The sequence below is a fragment of the Lepisma saccharinum genome, chromosome 5 (genome assembly GCF_977018435.1).
Source record: "Lepisma saccharinum chromosome 5, izLepSacc3.1, whole genome shotgun sequence".
Taxonomy (NCBI): domain Eukaryota; kingdom Metazoa; phylum Arthropoda; class Insecta; order Zygentoma; family Lepismatidae; genus Lepisma; species Lepisma saccharinum.
Genome location: NC_139233.1, coordinates 36437859 through 36453067, shown reverse-complemented (window position 1 = coordinate 36453067; position 15209 = coordinate 36437859).

Here is a 15209-nt window from a genome sequence, read left to right as displayed (position 1 = left end):
GATACGTTCTATTATCAATAACAGGGTTACGGAACATTCGCGTCTTGCCTCGATAATTATTTCTCTCCTTAAATTATTGTCACATTATTTTATTTCACACCACACCACAAGAAACCAGAAACATCATTTTATCTACTGTAAACCTAAAACTTTCGGGGGAGCTCGAGCCCCCTAAGCCCCCCTCTGGATACGTGCCTGCCTTGGGGGCACTTTAGTTTAGAAGTTAATAATAATTGCACTCAACACATGTGAAAAAAATAAACCTAACATCAAACCAAAATTTTGAAAATAACAACAAAAAAATCTGCACGTAGTCTATTTTTTTTTATATATTATTTTCTCCTATTAAAATTTTTCTATCACTCTTTCATTTTTTACATCATAAATATATGATTTCTCCACAATTAAAATTGCACTGCATATTGTATTTTTCTGGTAGAGTTTCATGAAATTCACAGATTAACTTAATGTTAGTTTGATCATTTATAACTACCAATTTTCATTTTGATGCATTGATTAAAAACATTGGTCTGTGAATTATGAACTCATCTGGATTATAATACATATCTATGTTACCTTCAGTTACTCGTTTAAAAGCACTATAAGCTTCATATAATTTTAAATAATCTTGTTCTGTAATGTTTAAATTGTAATTTTCACGAGGAAATACTTCATTTCTGCCATTCTTCAGATACACAATTATATACTTTACAATTATCAAACTGGCTGCTATCTTTTTCCTGATTGTCATCTCTCCCTGTTTGAAACAGTACAGCTACGAACTCTGGCATGTCATATTGCAACGATTGGAACTGATTAGTAAGGTCAAATTCAAACAATTTACCCTCCACTGACCTCTGTATGCATTCGTATGTATAAAACTGTATCGGAATTTGAGGATTTTTCATAATGTTGGCTTTGTTTGAGAGCATAATTCAATTCATATTCAACTATTCGCGATTAAAATTAACCGATATGCCATCTGGTGGGATTTCCAGGAAGTACTCTAAGTAGGATACGTTGTGTTGAAGTCGTTTAAAGCGTGTGGAATATGCGAGAAAGTAAGGTCTACTGTTCAGGTTTTTTTTCTCTAAATAGTTTTTTGAGTCAGAACAAATAAAAAGTTTTCATGTGTTTCACCCCGTGGAATCAACAAAATGAAATTTGTTAATAAATCAGGGAAAACGTAATTGACAGAAGATTGGTATGGGGGATATCTATAACACTGTAATTCGGCAAGGAAATTACGAAGAATGCATGAGTCTGCTTACTTTATTTTTCGAGAGATGAATATATATTACCATGAAAGTAAAGTTTTAAATTGTACTTTATTAAAAAAAAAAAGCCTTTTTTTTCTTCGAAAAATCATGAAGCGTCTTACCCATTGCGTCCATGTATTACCGGTATTACGTATGTGTGAAATTCGGAACAGGTGCAAGTCGATTAATAGAGAAGATGAAAATAGTTTGAGAACATGGACGTCCGCAGGATTTTTTCCAGGGAGGGGCAAGGAAGGTATTTTTTCCAGGGGGGGGCAAACGAGGCACATTTTCTCCAAAAAGTGTTGTTCTCTAAAAAAAAAACATTGCTTAAATTTGAATTTATGATGTTCATGCAATAATTAACACATATACTATTGTGGCTAAAATGAAATTATATGTGTGAAATACATCATTTTTGGTTGACTTTCATTTTCCAGGGGGGCCACGGCCTCCCCTTCCGGACGCCCATGTTTGAGAATGAATTAATGTCAAATGTAACCAGAAAAAAAGGTGGACATGCTAATGTTACTGTTTCTCTTTCGAGAAAGAACTGCAACGATATGTTTGCAATTTTCTCCTGCCCCAGCTTTTCAAGTACATGCCAATATCAATTCCTTTATTTTCAAATAATTTCAGAGAACCCCAGTTACAACATGACGTGCAGATGATACAGCACTGCTTTGGACAACCAGTGCGTATACATACAGTATGTAACATTCTTATTCGTACACACGGATTTTTAAAGAAAATGCTTTAATATCTGAAAGGAAATACACTCCTTTGAAATTGTTTCTTTACAAATCAATAACTAATATCATTATGAACATAAAATCTTACCCAAATTCTGTATAGCCAATGACAATAATAAATTAAATGAAACTGAAAGAGAAACATGCCATTTTTTGCACAACTTTTCTATTCGTACACTTAATAATATAAATGAAAAAAGTATACTCAGACAGTTCTAGTACTTTGATGCGTATCCTTTGGCTTTAATTACTGCTTGGCACCTGTTCTTCAGAGAATTAACCATTTTTCGACATGTTTCAGAGCTTATTTTATTCCACTCGGCTTGCACAACAGATTTCAACTCTTGTTTGGACTTGACGCCTGCTTTATGGACTCGCCTCTTCAAAATTGCCCATAAATGTTCAATCGGATTTAAGTCTGGACTTTGAGCTGGTGTTTGTAATAGTTTGGGCACATTCGATATTAGCCAATTCATGTTAACTCGCGCCTTATGCTTACTGTCATTATCTTGTTGGAATCTGTAGATAGGCGGCATGTCCATTTTTTGGGCACTCTGTTTTACATTGTTCTTCAATATGTCCAAATAGACATATGCATCCATGATACCATCAATAAACTGGATGGTACCAACACCTTTGGACGACATACAGCCCCAAATCATTAATGACCCACCACCGTGTTTAACTGTTGGAACTGTGTTAATGTGATCATTGTCTTTATTTGATTTTCTCCAGACCCTATTTAGCCCATCTGACCCGTATATATAAATCTTGGACTCGTCTGACCATATGACACTATCCCAAAATTCCTGGTCCTTGTGGATGTGCTCTTTCTTTCGTGGTATTCTGCCATGATATCCATGCTTCCACAAGGCATGTCGGACAGTTTGATCGGACATCATCTTGCCAGCAACATTTTCTACTAACGGTCGTAACTGAGGAACACTTAGTCGGGGTTTTCTCGCACTCTTTTTAAAATAAAGCTTTCATAACGTTTATTCAACCGTCTCTCTTTTGGTTTTGTCGGCACATTGTGTGTGGAATCTTCCTCTCTAAATTTGTTTACTTATATGTATTGAACTGTGGAGTGTGATTTGACTGTTTGGCCAATTTTTCTTAACGAATAACCTCTAAGGGCCAAATTTATAACATCCTTCAGATCGAAACTAAGTTCCTTCACCTTGCCCATTTCGAACTCGATGATAGATAGACGATAGGCCTACAACAATAGCTATGCCAGCATTCCGCTTGGGGAGCGTGCCTGCATGTTCAAACTTGTTACGAAGTTGCAAACTGCACGAAATAGCGGTGGTGCTGTATGCGAGGAAGATTGAAACTCTTGCCTGTACGAATAACAATGTTGCATGAAACAGCGTGTTTTTCTCTTTTCACACAAATTATATGTTCTGTTTATACACTTTGAACATACATTTTTATTGACATTTGTTGGTGAAACCTTCATTAACATTAACTTCCAGGTACATATGAAAATGATTATATTTACTAGTACATATGACATTTTTTCCTCGGAAATTCTATGTGTACGAATAACAATGTTACATACTGTAGTTTCGTCTGCATTTTCCGTGTTATTTTTGCCTATCATAATTAAATGCTTCGTTCTCAGTACAGCTTCACGTTCGTTAGAGTACCTGGAATTCACATCGCATTCGCAATATTTAAAAATAATGCGTAATTTAAACGTTTTCTACCATACAACACGCTGCTTTTTTGTACTACTGCTGAATGTAAACAAAGATTTATCCTACTTAGAGCGGCCATATTGGAAGCGACACTAGCGCTCAGGTGGTAGTTTTAATCGCGAATAGGCATTCGTAACTTCATAGACTGGATCACACATTTCGCAGCTTCGGGTAAACTAGCTTCATTAGCTGTTCCATCTGCATTCAAAGTTTTGTATCTCATGATGGCATTACGAGGGTCACTATTTATATTTTGAGCCTAACAATGAAAAAACAGGAATTTGGCATTGAAAACTGCTTTATTGTTTTTCGAAGTATTCTCCTTTATGGTCAATACACTTTTGCATTCGTTCGAACCATTTGTCAAAGCAGTTTTTCCAATCTTCTTGAGACACCATCATAATATGGTTTTTGAACGCATCAACGGCGTCTTCCGCCGACGAAAATCGTTGTCCACGCAATTTATTCTTGACATTCGGGAACAAGAAGAAGTCATTGGGTGCCAAATCAGGACTGTACGGCGGATGACCCATCAATTCGATTTTTTGACTGTTCATAAAGTCGGTTGTTAGACGAGATGTGTGACAGCTGGCATTGTCTTGATGAAGAATGATCCGACGGCGTTTATTTGTTTTCTGTATTTGACCGAAGACCTCTGGCAAACAAATTGTTGTGTACCATTCAGAGTTGACCGTTCTACGTTCCTCTAAAGGCACAGTTGCCACATGACCAGTTTTCCCGAAAAAACAGGCGACCATTTGTTTCGATGTGCTTCGAGCGCGAACAACTTTTGTTGGATTGGGTTTCATCTTGAAACACCCATACAGTCGACTGCTGTTTACGTTCCGGCTCATATGCATATATCCATGATTCGTCACCTGTTACAATCTTATATACGTCTTTTGAAGCACCACGATTGTATTTATTGAGCATTTGTTTGCACCAATTGACGCGAGCATCTTTTTGAGTTTTTGTCAAATTGTGTGGGATCCAACGAGAACAAACCTTTCTCACAGCTAAATGATCATGTAATATTTTATATATGCTGGTGGAACTAATGCCTATGGTTGCCTCAATCTCACAATATGTCACATGACGATCTTGCAGTATTAGGTTTTGCACAGCATCAATGTTTTCTTGAACAACAACTGATTTTGGACGACCTTCGCGAATCTCGTCGGTGAGCGAATGGCGGCCACGATTAAATTCGTTATACCAGCGTTTCACAGTGGCAAAGGATGGGGCTTCATCGCCAAATGTGCAAGTAAGTTGATCGATGCACTCTTGTCTTGATAATGCACGTGGAAAATCGTAAAAAATCATCGCACGAAAATGTTCACGAGTTAATGCCATTTTATTGTTGTCGCGCAATCTCCAAGGCAACATAAACAACACAAATGAAGCTATTGACAAAACATTTGAAGTACGTTATGGTCAATAATGCCAGACGATTCCGTGCAAACGTCAAATCGCGCCTAACTTCAATCAGTGTTGCCAAGGCCTAAAGTATAAATAGTGACCTTCGTATGATCATTGGGTGTTCTGCGAAATATGACACTCAAACCACCTTTCCACATAATTTCTTTATAATCAGAGAAAAATCCAAATAGCAATCTAATGGGGAACAGTATAGTGTGACTTTTTGCTTGAATTTTTGTTCCAGCTTCGAACCCACGAACTTTATAATATGCACTCTCTGACTTGGACAGTTTCAATGTCCCCACTGTAGTGGATGTAATTCCAGGGCAATCAATCATGTCAATCACTGTACCATGCTTTCTGACTTCAATTTGAGTAAATAAGAATGGAACAAAATTATCTATAAGTTTTACATTAGGCCCGGGGAGGGGATATTCTTCACCATTGCTTTCTTTTACAATATCAAATTTTATATACAGATCAGATCTATGTGGATGAATGAATCCGTCCCCCACCGTAATGTCATACTGTATCTCTCTATTGGGCTGATTCAAATTTCCAAGTGACTTCCTGTTTGGAGGGAAGGACTGTAATTCATAACTCTCAATATTTTCCATCTTGGTGTTTATTTATATATTTTAAATATTAATTTCTATTATCGCAGTGCTATTAGCACCAGCAAAATCGATGATTTCATTTTTCTCATTCGTAATTGTTATCTCTATGTAATTAACTTTATCAATAGAAACAGGGAAATAGACTGGTGGGATTGGGGAATAGACGATAGGTTCCATAAATTCCGAATTCGGTTTAAATGTAGCAATGATACCTGTCTCCTTGTGACTGCCAATCGAATTTTCTTTTGCTTTGATAATCATACCTTTGGCAATGTTACAGTGAATATTCAATGTCTCAATAGCTAAGAATTTTGGTATAAATTTACCTATGTGCCTAATACCTGGTTCTAATTTGCTATTGTTCTCAAATCCTAGAAGTTCTCCCATGGTAGATAAGTCCACTGTTTGATTGGTAGTTACAATCTCTACTCTGTGTGTTACAGAATTTTGAGAAAGCTAGATAGTGGTTGGAAGTTCAAATTGTAAAGTAGATAAGTTATACTGTCCGGGAGGAATAATTATTTTTTTATTGCCTACTAATATAGTATTGTTTTAGGTAGTTACATTCGGAATCAGATACATACTGTAGAATGCTCTTAGAGCTATGGATTTTGGATAGATAATATCATCGTGAAGATGTAGTTTCAAAACTGAAGTCTCGCTGGAGAGATGAAAAATTCCCATATTTAATATATAATACAGCTTTTTGAAAATCTTTTAATTTGATGTTTGGTATTTTATTTAAAATTCTGAGCATGGTAATACAAACATGGCCACATATAATTAGATCGAAATCTTGAGTACGATCGTCGTTGTAATAAATTTTTACATGTTTCAAGTAACGAATTAATTCTGTAGGGGGTACCCCTCCGAAAAAATCGAAAATAATAGCATTGTCATTTTGTTTATAATAGCATATCCAGTGGGTACCAACGTTTTCGGACTTGTCCAAATTCACCACACCACATTCTCGAGAGTGAGGACTACCTTTAGGGAGAGAATCAGACATGAAACCCCCCCTGAAGTGTTTAATTTTAAATATTTTAATTAAGGATTCAATGTCTTGGTTGGTAAGAGCTCCTTCTTTTTTCTTAATTTTCTGAGTGCTCTAGACTTCACACCTTTGCCTATTGTTTTCTCCATGGCAAGATTATGACGCTTTTGCTCTTCTAGTTCTGCCTTATTTTTTTTTTCGAAAAAAAAAAAAATTGGCAATAGCAGCACTACCCCCAGCTAAGCTCCCAACTGCCCCCAATGCAGCTAGGATAGCTGGAATGCTGAATATAAATCCTCCACTGTGTGTTTTTTCTTGTACTTTGCAATCGTTTTAATTGTGGCGTACTGAGTAATAATTTCATTCCATTTCCTTTGGCTATACATTGCTTCCTTTTTTCTTGTTGTTTTTTAGTTAAAATCGAATTAAGTTTTAAATTTTTAAGATCATGATATGGTATTTGGTATACAACTCCTTTTTGTTTCATATTGTTGTTGTTGTTATTATTATTTTTCAGGATATTTATATTACAAACCCCACCCTAATTTTTGTTTTGTATTCATAGCAATAGTTGAACCCAACGCTGTTATTTTTTCACCCAATGATGCATCTCTGCTTGTTAATCTCCCAAATGCAGCCTCTTCCAGTTTTTGATCAGCCACATGACGATCTTTCATATCTTTGTGTGTATTGTATGCAATATCATGTTCTTTACAAGCTGCATCCAGAGGATTAATACCTCTGTCCCCTCTTTCTATTCGTTTCTCAAGTTTTGTACCAGGACCACAATATTGGTAACCACGTATGTGTAACTCGAACGGAAGTTTATTAATAATATCATTCACTAAACCTCAACCCTCTGATATATTCCAGAATTTAGGAGGTAAAGTATTGATAATTTTAATTAAGTATCCTATACCTTTAGGATCGTTTACAATAAAATTAGCTAATTTGTCACTAATCATGTTTACAATACCCATTTTCTCATTATGGAAATTATTGTTCCCAGAATTTTCCTCCCCTGCTATAACCAGCAACCTATCTACAAGTTTTCTCACATCGTTTACCCATACAAATTCCTTAGGTAAAGTATTGTATTGTTTTATACCACTACCGGTTTTTAGTTGATTCCAGATGGGTTTAATCAGATTTTTGTATTTATCCCCGCTGCTCGATTTCACACGTTTTTGACTGGCATCGTTATTTTATTACAAAGCATCAGAGAGTGTCAAAATTTCAGAGTAACTTTGATAATCATCTTCTGTAAAATTTTTTGGTTGTTTTTTGGTAATGAGCTCCCATAGCCCTACGGTACCTGGATATCTGGACCAGCTGTTTCTCCCACCCAAATTAATTTTTATGTTATCACCTACGAATGTTACTTTAGATTTGCCAATTTTCCACACTACGCCTTCATTAGCCTCTATAGTTGGATACAATCCAAATACTTCATCTTTTTCGAATTTTCCAGTACTGAAATAATCCCTTGCCAGGGGGCCCAACTTGATTTTCTCTGATTCTTCTATAGCTGCTTTAGCAGGTGGTTCCTTAAGTACCAGAGGAGTGTGGATACTAGATATTGGCGTAGGAGGAAAATCTGCATAATTTTTAGCAGTAAGAGGTACAATCTCTTTACCAAGACCACTGATTGCATCGATAATAGGTTGGGCTTGACGCTTGTGTTGTTCGTAAAAACTTCGATTCTCTGCTTTCCAACCTTTGAAACGTTTGGATAAGTACTCTCGTAATTTCGAATTATCTTCTATTTTATGTTTCGTCATATTCATTTTTTGATTAATGGTTATTTTATATCGTTTCAAGGTTTAAAAAGTAGTTGATTTTATTTCTGAATTTACCATTGTTAGGTTTCCGAGTCATGTCGATAGTAACAAATCCAAAATCGTCGCTGTTCCAACAAGATGAACAGAATTTTGAAAATTGGTTGTAATTTAAGTCTCCTCCCACATAATCATCGTATACATGTTTCAAATTAGTATGATCTTGACAAAACAAACAGATTAAGTTTGTATTATCTCGTAGTAATCGTTTGGGAATTTTGGAATAAGTTTGCATTAAATAAAAGCAGTCTATTTCTTTGTGACGACCCTGTGTAAAAAAAATTCTAATTTCATTCTGATTTTCCAGAATAATATCATCGAATACCACAACAGAATTTTTCAAACATTGGTCGAGAGGTTTTATTGTTGATGCAAATGTAGCTATGCCCAGTCCCTCGTACAACTTCATGAGTTGTTGGTATTTCGGTTGTTCTAAACTTTTAGAAAACACATACAAGTGTCTATTTTTCCAAACTAGCCAATTGGGGGCAAGCAAGAAATTATCAACCAGCAAAGTGTTTTTTCCACAACCTGATGGGCCCGCAATGAGGCATCTTATGTTATCAGGTAACAAGTCTCCATTTTGTTTATTAGTTTCCACTACATCTGGTAAACGCTGTACCACATTCTATGTTGGTGTCAAAGAATCACCTGGTTTGCTTCTATCCAACTTTTGTCTGGCAGACCTAACCATTTCACATACAATTTATTATTTTTCATCTTCAATATTTTCTCGATTAGATATTTATCTCGATATTTTGTTTTACTAAGTTCCTCTTCATAGAATCTCCCTTTGAATATTTTGTCATGATTATCTTTTATGATATATGTATTTCTATAGACCGTGTTAAAAATGTAAACATAAACATTGGTGAGGTCTTGCCCGGTCCCCCCGGAACTTCCGGTTTAGGCCAGTCCCCGTTGTTGCCAGTGCAGATTCACCAGCATACGAAGTAAGAAATGAGCGCTTGTTTTCATCAGTTATGCGACGATAGTCAACAAAGGTATTTGTTAAAGTTCTACTATGAAGGTGTGGATGTCTAGAATCCATCAGATGATCAATTGCAGAGCAGATTATTAAAATATGACGTGTCTTTGAGGCCGCCAGTTGTATAGCACACTACGTACCACAGAATCTACGTACATACAAGTATCTTATGTACACGCACGACGAACATTTAGATATATTGAATTATTTTGTAAATGGAAAAGTGAGGGAAAGGTAATTCTATAAAACAAGTGATATTATTATATTATAAAGTATGCTTAAGTGAATCTTTACCAACAAATCTGCAGAAGTAATGACACATAACAAATGCTAGTAAATATATGTGCTTTCAAAGTCGCCTTTCCGCCTGAGCGATTTAGGGAAAACCTATGATATGGCATGCCACTTTCACTTTCATGAATTTACTTCAAGCAACAAGGAAGTTTTCAGATTGAAGCGACAAGCGGTATCGGGTTTCGCACAGAAGCATTCGATCTAAAGCAAACCATTCACCAGTCACGCTCGCGCAAATAACAGGCCGGGGCAACACAATGCACGGTATTGATAAAGCGGCCCAGTCCGAGCGACAAGCGACACCTGCTATTTGCCGTTCGGATGGTATTGTTTATTTTTTAATATTGATTTCCAAGAGACACGTATCGCTGCAGTCTGAAAGCTTCCTTACCCCTCGCTTGGACTGGACTATTGTTTTCTCAGTACCATACATCGTGTCGCCTCGCTCTATTGTACTCGTATGGAAGATGAATTGTTTCCTTTAGAGTAAAGGGGCTGTTGTTTGTCGCTTCGGTGTGTAATCTCCGTGCCACTTAAAATAAAGTGAATCCTCAGTGATCAATGAAATTTTTCGAACCGAAGCGACACGACAAGCTGCACGTGTCGCTCAGATTCCCAATGGCGTGTGTTGTGCCGCCTGAGACTTCATTTCCCATGAGCGGTAAATACTTATTTATAGACTAAATGGGCCTGTGTCGCTTGTCACTTCGGTACGAACCACTGATGTTGCGTGTCGCTTCTGTGAAACCTCACTAAGAGGCGTGCTTTTCACCACAACACAATACGCAGATAAACGATCAACATGTTTTTAACAAAATGCAAGTCGTAAAAATCCTTTCCGGGTATCAGTCCTTTCTTGTTCTGCTTGTATCAACAGGTTTCGCCTCTCTACGTCCGTCAGGAACCTACGAAGTGATACTTGACTCAATAAATTTGTTCCCGATCGAACTGTGCAACCATATGCTACACAGCTGACACCCTATTTCCTTGTAAAAGAATCTCCACTTTGCCCTTTCATATTAACGTCCATAGCATCCTAAGTGTAACCGGATGTTCGAGGGGGGCCAGACGAGTGCGCATGCTCCGCAGTAGCTCCGCCTTTAACACCGTCTATTCCCTGGTAAAACTTGAACCACTGAGAATTACTCCGTACTCCAATTTTTAGTGAATCTCCTCTCGAATAACCGTTTATATTTACTAACCCTTAAGCCCCTATCACACGGAACTGGATTTCTAGTTGGAATGCTCTAGTTGACGCTGGACTGGCTACCCATTTGCTAGTTTTCGCCTCACACGTTACTTGTTATACCGTACTTGTCGATAGTCTTTCGTTCCCATAATGGCGGCCGCGCGAGATGTAAACAACGTATCACTTCACACTTTTAAAATACGATAACTATCCAACCGAGAGGAATATCGCATCGCATTAAATGGTTTTAGGTAGAGAAGAATAGCGCTGATAAAATACATACTTTAAAACGTTTACTATACACGTATGGAAGAATATTTTAGCTTTTTCAATTGTAAGCATGCCTTTCGTGTTGTATGCACTCGGAAGCCACAGACAAAAAAAGGCTACTTTACAAACTCACAGAATATCTTCACATGAGCAAACTTTGCTCTGATTGGCTGTTCCACAGAATCTAGTAGGAAAAGTTAGTAGCAATTAGAACATGTCCTATTCCTCAAAACCAGTCAAGCAGTCAGCCAGGCGGCCATGATTACTACCAAAAAAATCAGTTCATCGCCAACTAGGGCATTCCAACTAGAGATCTAGTTCCGTGTGATAGGGGCTTTACATGATCCCCTATTTTAAACTTTGGCTTTTTGGTAGTATATTTTTTACAGTAAACAGTAGAAATCATTCGTTGCTCATTAGATTTGGTTACCTCAGCAGATTTCATGTGAATAGTACTGTGTACTGTATTGTTGTAATCATGGACTAGCTCGGGTAAAATTTGCACCCACTTATAATTGCCTTGTAGAGTAAATTGTCTCCACATGCGATTTTTTAATGTTAATGTTCTGTTTAATCGTTCCACTCTACTAGCTTTCAGATCGCTGTATGTAGAATAATGTTTAATATTATGTTGTTGCATTAACTTAGCAAATGTAGAATTGTAAAATTCTTTCCCTCTATCTGTCTGTAAATATTTTAGTATCCTTCCCTCACTAAATGTCGACTTAAAAGCCTCGGTAACACAAATACCAGTTTTGGATTTTAGGGGAACAGCCCATGCATATTTGCTAAAGGTGTCAATAACTGTAAGCATATATTTGTAACCATGATTTATCTTATCCAAATTTTTTAAAGTTTCCCTTGGGGGGGCCATCTCAATCAGATCAGCCTGAAACAAATCATTCACACCTTTCGTTACCACACTCAGTCGTTTGTAGCTACGACGAGCTGGTCTGTGTAATTCATTAACTATATCTTGTCTTGACATCGGATTCTATAAGAAAATATGACATAAAATGGATTATCCTCGGAGTATAATTGTTTCACTTCAAATAATAATTTGTCATTAGCTTGCACAGGGAAAACAGATAATTCTTGATTCTCATGTATTTTATATTTCTTTCCAGATTCGTCCCAATATGCAACAGGTATTTGTAGTGCTCTGTAGACGCCATCTTTTCTCTGTATGGTGAAATTTGGTACTTCCGCATGCTTTCCCTTCTTTACATAGCCAAATTTTAAAAATTTAATTTCGCCATCAAGGAAAAATTCATGAGACTGACTGTAAGGGTACATTTTGTAAACATTTTCTGCATTAACATAAGTCCAGTGCCCTCGTACATTTGGTACACTCTCAAGCCTAACTATCTCAACAGTAAAAAATTGACGTAATTCGAGATCGTCTAATCTGTTTAATATTGTTTCTTGATATTCGTTTATGGTGCGTAACACTTCATCGTAGCTGGGTTTGATTTTTACATCAACATACAATTGTTTAAATTGTTCTTTGAGATTGTGAATCTCTTGTTTCGAGGATAGCAATTTGTTCTCTAATGTTGGAAGTAATCTCCAGTAAACTTTTCTTCTACAAGTTTCAATTTAGTGCTCTGGTTTGTAAGATCTAATACCTGCCTTCTGATTTCTACAAACAATGCATGTAATTCATTCACAATCTGATTGGGAGGCAAAGTAGCAATAGTATATTGAATTATGGCAATTTCCGCTTGAATATTCTTAATGTCCTCCGACTTCAATATTCTATTTACTGCACTTTTTACAGATCTCATCTCCTGGGAAGTGGGTAAATTGGATACTGTGTTTTGAAGTGAGGTTAAAGCTTGCTTAACTACATCTAATTCTGTAGCAGATGCTTCACCGATTAAGGCACTTTTAAGTTGCTGAATGTCATCTTGCGTAGGGGTAGACTGTTGCAGTATTTGCAATTTGTTCTGTATGTCGTCTATGAGATGGTGAAAATGAGATAGTTCAGATTCAGTGTTGAGATTCTCTAATTTTGTGATCTGTCGTTGAATTACATTTAAAGATTCGGTTATGCTTGGCAACTTAAATTCCAGAGTTTCCTGTACATTCGTCAATTCGTTTCTCATGTTGTCAAAGTATCTTCAATATGAGCTATGGTACCCTGTATCTTTCCAAAATCTTCGTAAGTTTCTAATTGCAATTTGATGCTTGCAACACTGCGAGCGATGGCATTTAAATGGGAAGATGAAGGTAAATTATTGATAAAATCTAATATTTGTAGTGTGGATTGAACTTCTGTTATGGAAGCATGTAATTGGTCTGTTTGCAGTTCTGATTTAATATATTCCAGTGAGGGAATTTCAAAAGATAGAAATTGCTCTCGTAATTCAAGAATACTTGCATTAAGCAGTTCATATTGCTCTTGAGTCTTGATAGTTTCAATTATGGAAAGTAGTTCGGTACGAATAGTTTTCGCTTGGTTATTTAGTTCTTGCTTTTAGATGTTCCGAGGTAGTTGTGTGAATTTGACGAAATTTCTCAAGATCATTTTTTTTTAATATAGCTAAATTCTCTTTCAAATTTTCAACATTATCGAGAGACGGTAAATTAGTATATTTTTGAAGTATAGACTTGAGTACCCCATCAATTTTTATTATGGGATTAATTAATTCAGACTGTAGATTGGTAATTTCAGCTTGTAAGCTTACATTCAAATAATTTTGTAATATTAATAAATCTGATTTAAGTTTCTATAGACGTGCATCTAAACTAGCAATCTCGCTGGAATTATCTGGAATCTCCTGTCGCTTTCTATTACCAAATATATCCATGTTTTTTTTGGTTTTTTTTCTGTTTTCCTTTTTTTTGCGGAGGAGAAGGAGAGCTACGCAATTTACATCTACAATGTGTTGAAGCAATTTCACCCAGACACCGGCATCTCCAGCAAGGCGATGAGCATCATGAACAGCTTCGTCAACGACATCTTCGAGCGCATTGCCGCCGAAACTTCCAGGCTCGCTCATTACAACAAGCGATCGACCATCACCAGCAGGAAGATCCAGACGGCCGTCAGGCTGCTCCTCCCCGGTAAACTGACCAAGCACGCCGTCAGTGAAGGCACCAAGGTCGTGACTGAGTCGGGAAATGTTCGAAATTTCCCGAGGCTCTGGAAATCTCGAATTCTGCACGTCATTTTCACTTTAAGTGATTGTTTTTGCATTTCTGGAATAAAAACTAATAATGTTCGATAAGTTCCAGACGTTTGCAATGCAATGCAGAAAACGTCGAGAATTGAAGACTCTGTCCGAAAGGTACAAAGTACATACTTGAAGGAAGTCAAGTTCACGAGGAATCGAGACCACAGGGCAGAGCACACGAAGTTGGAGACTCGGTCATGTGATAAGTGGACTTGTTGTTCATTTGTTTGAAATCGCGGAGGTAGAAAGCCACCAAGTTGTTTGTTGCAGTTCTTCCAGTGTGAGGAAATGTATGTATTAGAGCATGATTAGAGCATATACAAGTGCTATGTGATTCTGTGGTGAAAAACAAGTGTTTAAAACGTGGAAAACCAACGTGTCCTCGGTTACCCTTTTGCCGCCCAAGACCTTTTTCACATGTAAGCCTCTCTGTCCCGAGCCGATTTTGAGCAAAATGCAGAGTTTCAATTAAATGAGTGTAGATCGGAGGCTAATTGCCCTAGAGAGATGAGTGATATACCGTTGTACGCGGAATGAACCAGAGATTCAGACTATATTAAATTTTTGCAAATTCGGCGTATATGTGGCTAACTCTCAAAATTCCAAAATTTCGGGATTTTTTTTTGTTCCCCCACCCTCCCCTCAAGCAAAAAGTACATGACAGTGTCGACATGCACATGGAAATGATCGCTAACATGTAAGGAACA